Source organism: Eriocheir sinensis, chromosome 38, assembly GCF_024679095.1.
Source record: "Eriocheir sinensis breed Jianghai 21 chromosome 38, ASM2467909v1, whole genome shotgun sequence".
In the NCBI taxonomy this organism is placed as follows: domain Eukaryota; kingdom Metazoa; phylum Arthropoda; class Malacostraca; order Decapoda; family Varunidae; genus Eriocheir; species Eriocheir sinensis.
Genome location: NC_066546.1, coordinates 11946989 through 11952988, shown reverse-complemented (window position 1 = coordinate 11952988; position 6000 = coordinate 11946989). Strand labels below are relative to the sequence as shown.

Below are 6000 nucleotides of genomic sequence, written 5' to 3'. Positions count from 1 at the left end.
CTTTTTCTCTTCCTTTGTGTCCTCTTCCTTCTCTCCATCAAGTGTTATCTGTTTGTCCGTGAACTTTCTCTCTTCTCCAGGTCATTTCATCCTCCAACTTTCTCTCTCTCTCTCTCTCTCTCTCTCTCTCTCTCTCTCTCTCTCTCTCTCTCTCTCTCTCTCTCTCTCTCTCTCTCTCTCTCTCTCTCTCTCTCTCTCTCTCTCTCTCTCTCTCTCTCTCTCTCTCTCTCTCTCTCTCTCTCTCTCTCTCTCTCTCTCTCAGGACGTTTTTTTCATCTCCTCTTCTTGATTTCCTCTTCCTCTTTTTCTCGTTTTAACCTCCTCTTGTTTCGCTTCGTCCACTCATCATCTTCCTCTTTTCTCGTGTTCTCGTGTTGCTTCTTCTTAGTGACGTAATCCCTCTCAACTTCCTCTTTTCCTCTTTATTTCACTTTATAACTTTTTTTTTTACTTTTTCCCTCTTTTTCATCTTAATAATTTTTCTTGTCTCCTTTGTTCCTTTTCTTCCTTCCTCTTGCTTCATTTGTCTCCTTGAATCCTTTGCACCTTTGTTCCTCTTTAATTTATTTTTTCCTCTTGCTCCTCTTCCTCTTGCCCCGTTTTTACAATTTATTTTCATATTTTGCTCTTTGATTTGTTCCTCTTGGTAGCATCCTCTCGTTCTTCTTGACATCTCTCTTGATCATTTTTCCTCTTTCCTCTTCCTATCTTCCTCTTACCCGCTATTTTCCTGTTTATCTTCATCTTGTGTTCTTCCTTTTTGTTCCTCTTCTTCCTCTTGATAACACGCTCTCGTTTCTCTTTTTAGTCCTCTTGATCCTACTTCCTCCTCTTGTTCCTCTTGAAATGTACCTCTTGCGCCCTGTTTTCCTGTTTATTTTCATCATGTGTTCATCGTTTTGTTCCTCTTCTTCCTCCTGATAACACGCTCTCGTTCCTCTTGGTAGTCCTCTTGATTCTTCTTTTCCTCTTTAATTTCTTCTTTTTCCTCTTGCTTCTTATTATTACTTCCTCTTACCCCGTTTTCCCATTTATCTTCATCTCTTGTTCATCCATTTTGTTCCTCGTCTTCCTCTTGATATTACCCTCGCGTTCCTCTTGATAGACCTCTTGATCCTTCTTCTTCTTCTTGTACCTCTTAATAACTTCCTCTTACCCCGCGTGTTTCAATGTATCTCCATCTTGTATTCATCCTTTTATTCCTCGTGTTCTTCCTCTTGACAACAGCCTCTCGTTCCTCTTGGCAGGCCTCTTGATCCTTCCCTTTCCTCTTGGCTCGATTTGACCCGTGAGTGAAAAGTTTCCGGGTTAGCTTCGTGTTGCTTCGTAAAGTTGTATCCGTTGCCAGGGAGTTTTCAGAATGTTTAGATCGGTGATGAGTCTTGTTCCCGGAATGTTTGGCTCAGGGCTTAGAACGGGAAAGAAGAAGAATTAGAGTTGTTTCTTAATGCTTCGTGCGAGGGATGACTAATTACATGTGGGTATTCGCTGCTGTAAAGATTGTGAACTGAGCAGTGTTTTCTAGTCGTAATAATGATGATGATGATGATGATGATGATAGTGGTGGTGGTTGCAATTATTAAGTTCTTCTGCTTATCTATATTTATCTTACTACTACTACTGCTACAACAACAACGATTACTACTACTACTACTACTACTACTACTACCACCACCCATACTATTACTGAAACCACTCAACCTCCCCTCTTTTTAATATTTTTCGTTCCCTTCTCTTTCCTTCATTTTTTTCCCTTTCACTCCAGTCCCTTTCAGTCACGTTCATTACCTTCTCGCTCGCCTCCGTAAGTAACTCCCAATGCCCCGTGTCTCCATTCCACCTGCCTTTTAATTAGTTCCTTTCACTCTCATCTTTACCTGTCCCCCCTCCACCCCGGCTCTCTTTCATCACCTGTACAGCTTCTTGAATCTCCCCTTCCCTCTCTCCTTCTTTCTCTCTCTCTCTCTCTCACTCACTGATGAAAAGAAGGTTCGTGATTTTGTCTTTTGTCCTTGTTCTTGTACTTCTTCTTATGCATCATCATCATCATCGTCATCTTCTTCATCGTCATTATAATCATCATCTTTTCTTTTTTCTTTTTCTGTTTTCTTTGATGATATTTTATTTTTGATCTTATTTTTTTTCATCATCTCTTTTCTTCCTCCTCCTCCTCATAATCTTCTTCCCCTCCTCCTCCTCCTCCTCCTCCTCCTCCTCCTCCTCCTCCTCGTATACGTCAGTTCTATTTCCATTCAATCCTCTTCCCTCGCATTCCACGGGGTAGTTGCATGCAAATGGCTGATTCTCCTCCTCTTCTCCTCTTCCTTCTCCTCCTCTTCTCTCTTCTACTTCCCCCCTCTCTTCCTTTACTCAATCCTCCATTCCTTTCCTTTCCTTTTTCTGTTATTCTCTTTTCTTTCGTCTTTTCACTTATATTTTGGTTCTCTTCCTCCTCTCCTCTTCTCCTCTCTCCTCCTCTACTTCCTCAATGTCTTCCTCTCCTCTCCTTAATTCTGTTCTTCTCTCTCTTTTATCCTTCCTCTTTAAAGTTTTGTTCTCTCGTTCTCTTTCCTCCTCTCTTCTCTTCTTTTCTCTTCTCTTCTCTTCTCTCTTCTCTTGACCTGCCTAAATATTCCTAATGTTCCTTCGATCCCTCTCCTCCCTGTTCTTGTTTCCCCTTCTCCTTCTTCCTTTTATCTCCTCTCTTTCGTTAACCTAATCTTCGCCTTCGCTTCCTTGCTCCCTCTCTCTCTTGAACCTTTTCCTATTTCTCAACTTTCAATACCGTCTCTATGTCTTCTTATTTTGTTTACTTTAATTAGTTTAGTTGCCAGTCCTATTATTTTGTTCTACTTAAGTTTTCGTTTTATTTTTTTCCTTTATTCTTTTCTTTCTTTTCTTTTTCTTTCTGTTTTCTGTATTTCTTTCTTTTCTTTCCTTCTTTCTTTCTTTCATTTTTTGTTTGTTTGTTTCTATTTCGCCAGTGTTACTTCCATTTGTTCCTTACTTCCTGGATCTCTCTCTCTCTCTCTCTCTCTCTCTCTCTCTCTCTCTCTCTCTCTCTCTCTCTCTCTCTCTCTCTCTCTCTCTCTCTCTCTCTCTCTCTCTCTCTCTCTCTCTCTCTCTCTCTCTCTCTCTCTCTCTCTCTCTCTCTCTCTCTCTCTCTCTCTCTCTCTCTCTCTCTCTCTCCCCACACACACACACACACACACACACACACACACACCTTTGATCCTCTTCCTCCCTATCCTCTTTTCGTCTCGTCCTCCCTCATTCGTATTTTCAGTGTCTGCTTAATCAACTTTTTTTTCTCAACCTTGAACGCGGTCACTCCCCTCTCACCCCCCGCACCGGCAATCACGCAGGTAAATACAGGTAGGCCATGATGCTCTATTCATCAGATTTATGCCTTTTTATTACCCGCGGAAAAAAAAACACGCCGGCGAAAACAAAATACTTTCAAGTCCACGACCGTGTTTGCGAATCATGTGTGGGGGTAGGTACGAGAAGGGGGTTTCTGTGTGTGTGTGTGTGTGGGTGTGTGTGTGTGTGGGTGGGTGGGGGGGGTTGGGGGGGGTTGTGCGTAGTAAGTTGCTTCCAGTCGGTCGTGTGTGGTGTAGAAAACTGTATAAATAGAACGATGAGGATAAAAAACTTCGAGGAGGATTTGTGTTGAAAAAATACGATGGTGTGTCGCAATGATATTTTGGTTGACATTCTTGTGACCTTTCACGTCTCGCCGCACGTCTCTTACACAAACACCGCCGAGAGAGAGAGAGAGAGAGAGAGAGAGAGAGAGAGAGAGAGAGATTAAATTTTATACTGCAATTGCTACTGTTGCTGTTGCTTTTACTACTACTATTGCTCCTGAAATTACTACTACTACTACTACTACTACTACTACTACTACTACTACTATTACTACTACTATGTGGAGAACAAGTGGGTTGGAGTGGCAATAAAAGGACGACGATTTTTTCCCTTGCCAGATCTTTCCCTCAGAGGCGCCGCTCACTGGCTCGCAGGGTCGCAGTCATCAGGGAGAAGGTGTTGTACAAGGGCGCGTCACGTTGATCTCAGCCCTCGAGGGAGTATTTTGAGGGACGTGTAACCTTTCTCTCGCGATGCTTGGCTCAGCTTCTCAGACAGAGGCGGGCAGGGCGGGGAAGGTGAGGCTGGCGGGAGCGGGCCGAGACAGGTTGAGACAGGGGGCGTCTTGGCCTGCGTCCGGTACCGATCAGGGTTACGAGGAAGCAGGTTGAGAGGCCTTAAAATGAACGGGGGCTGGGTGGAGGTGAAGGCGCTCTTAAGTGTCCGCCGGTTCCAGTGAGTCGTAACGGTCTCATCTGCCGGCACGGGGAGGGGCGGACACGGGCTTCGTTTTGGCAGGAGGCGCCGCGTGAAGCCATTGGATTAAAACAACGGAATATTGAAACCACCGTAACGACACCTCGGGCGCCTTTCCTTTGCCACTTTACTACTACTGTTACTATTGCTACTACTTTTTTTTATAACAAAGGAGACAGCACAAGGGCACAAAAAAAGGAAACAATAATAAAAAAACCCAGCTACTTGGTGCTCCTAAAAAGAATCCAAAGAGGTGGCCGAAAGAGAGGTCAATTTCGGAAGGAGAGGTGTCCAGATACCCTCTTCTTGAACCAACCCAAACTACTACTACTACTACTACTATTACTTATATGACCAATTACTCATGCTTGCTCAACATTAGTATCACCCCAACCAACCCTCAACTCATTACCATCACCCCTATTGCTGTCATTATTACTCTCATCATCATTAAAACTAAACGGGGGGTGAAATGGCGCAGCAAGGTGAGGCACGCGGCAGGTGAGGGGAGCCAGGTGAGCGGGGTGAGGGCGGACAGGTGCAGTGGCTCGTATATCCCTTTACACCTGCCTACAAACACCTTGATGGCCCACGGAGACGGCCCTGATGCTGCTGCCACGCCCGCGACGACCAGGGGGAGGAGAGGAATAACAATAGCAGTGGACGCCGCAGTGAGAACGATAACAACGATGGCTTTGTCTACGCTAACAGGGACAGTGATGCTGGAATGGCAGATAAACATGAGCTTCAGTATCAACAACAACAACAACAACAACAACAACACGTACACCGGTAACAAAGCACTACAATTACACCATGAAGGGAAGAACAATTACACAATCATCATAGAACAAAAGCTTGAAAGCCTTACAATTTCCACCGTAAAAAAACAACAACAAGAGAATAGGAAACAAGAACGACAACAATATCAGCGAAAACAACAGCAAGGAAAACAGAAATAGTAATGATAATAATAATGATGATGATGATGATGAGGTAGAGAAAGTTACTGAAGAAAACCAACACTAACGAAGGAAATAAGAGGGAGAAGTTGCATCCTTATCTTCGTTTCTCCGCCTCCTTCTCTTCCTTCACCTTTCCTTCTTCTTCCCTCTTATCTCACTCCTTCTTCTTTCTTCTGGGAGACAGGAAAGGCATCTATTAATACAAGAAATATATATACGTTGGTCTGAATGTTATTTCCTGCTCCTCTTTCTCCTCCTCCTCCTCCTACATTTCCTTCTCTTCTTTCCTTCTCCTCCTCCTTCTCCTTCTACATTTCCTTCTCCTCTCCTCCTCCTCCTCCTCCTCCTTCTTTTGCTCTTTTCCATCTGTCTTCGGCTAAACATATCGCACGCTTTCTATCTAAGCTTAATATCATTTTTACCATTTTGTTATTTATTGGTAATGATTTTATTTCCTATTTGCTTTCCATCTGCCTCCTCTTCCTCTTCTTCGTCCTCATCGTCGTCGTCCTCCTCCTTCTTCTTCTCCTCCATCCCCTTCTTCTTCACTTCTATTTCCTCTGTCTAATGCACTTTCCCGTTTACCTTATTGAGACAGGTGTATTTTCCTCTCCCTCCTCCTTCTCTTCCTCTTCCGCATCTAAATCTTCTGGTTCATCTCATTATCATTTTAATGCATTTACCGGAG

At 43.6% G+C, this 6000-nt stretch overlaps 1 protein-coding gene across 2 annotated transcripts in view; it reads left to right on the top strand.

Annotated features, from left to right (window-relative positions):
* Positions 1-6000, top strand: part of LOC127008664 (uncharacterized) — a 125880-nt gene that overhangs the window by 70597 nt on the left and 49283 nt on the right. The gene's annotated exons all lie outside the window — the stretch shown is intronic.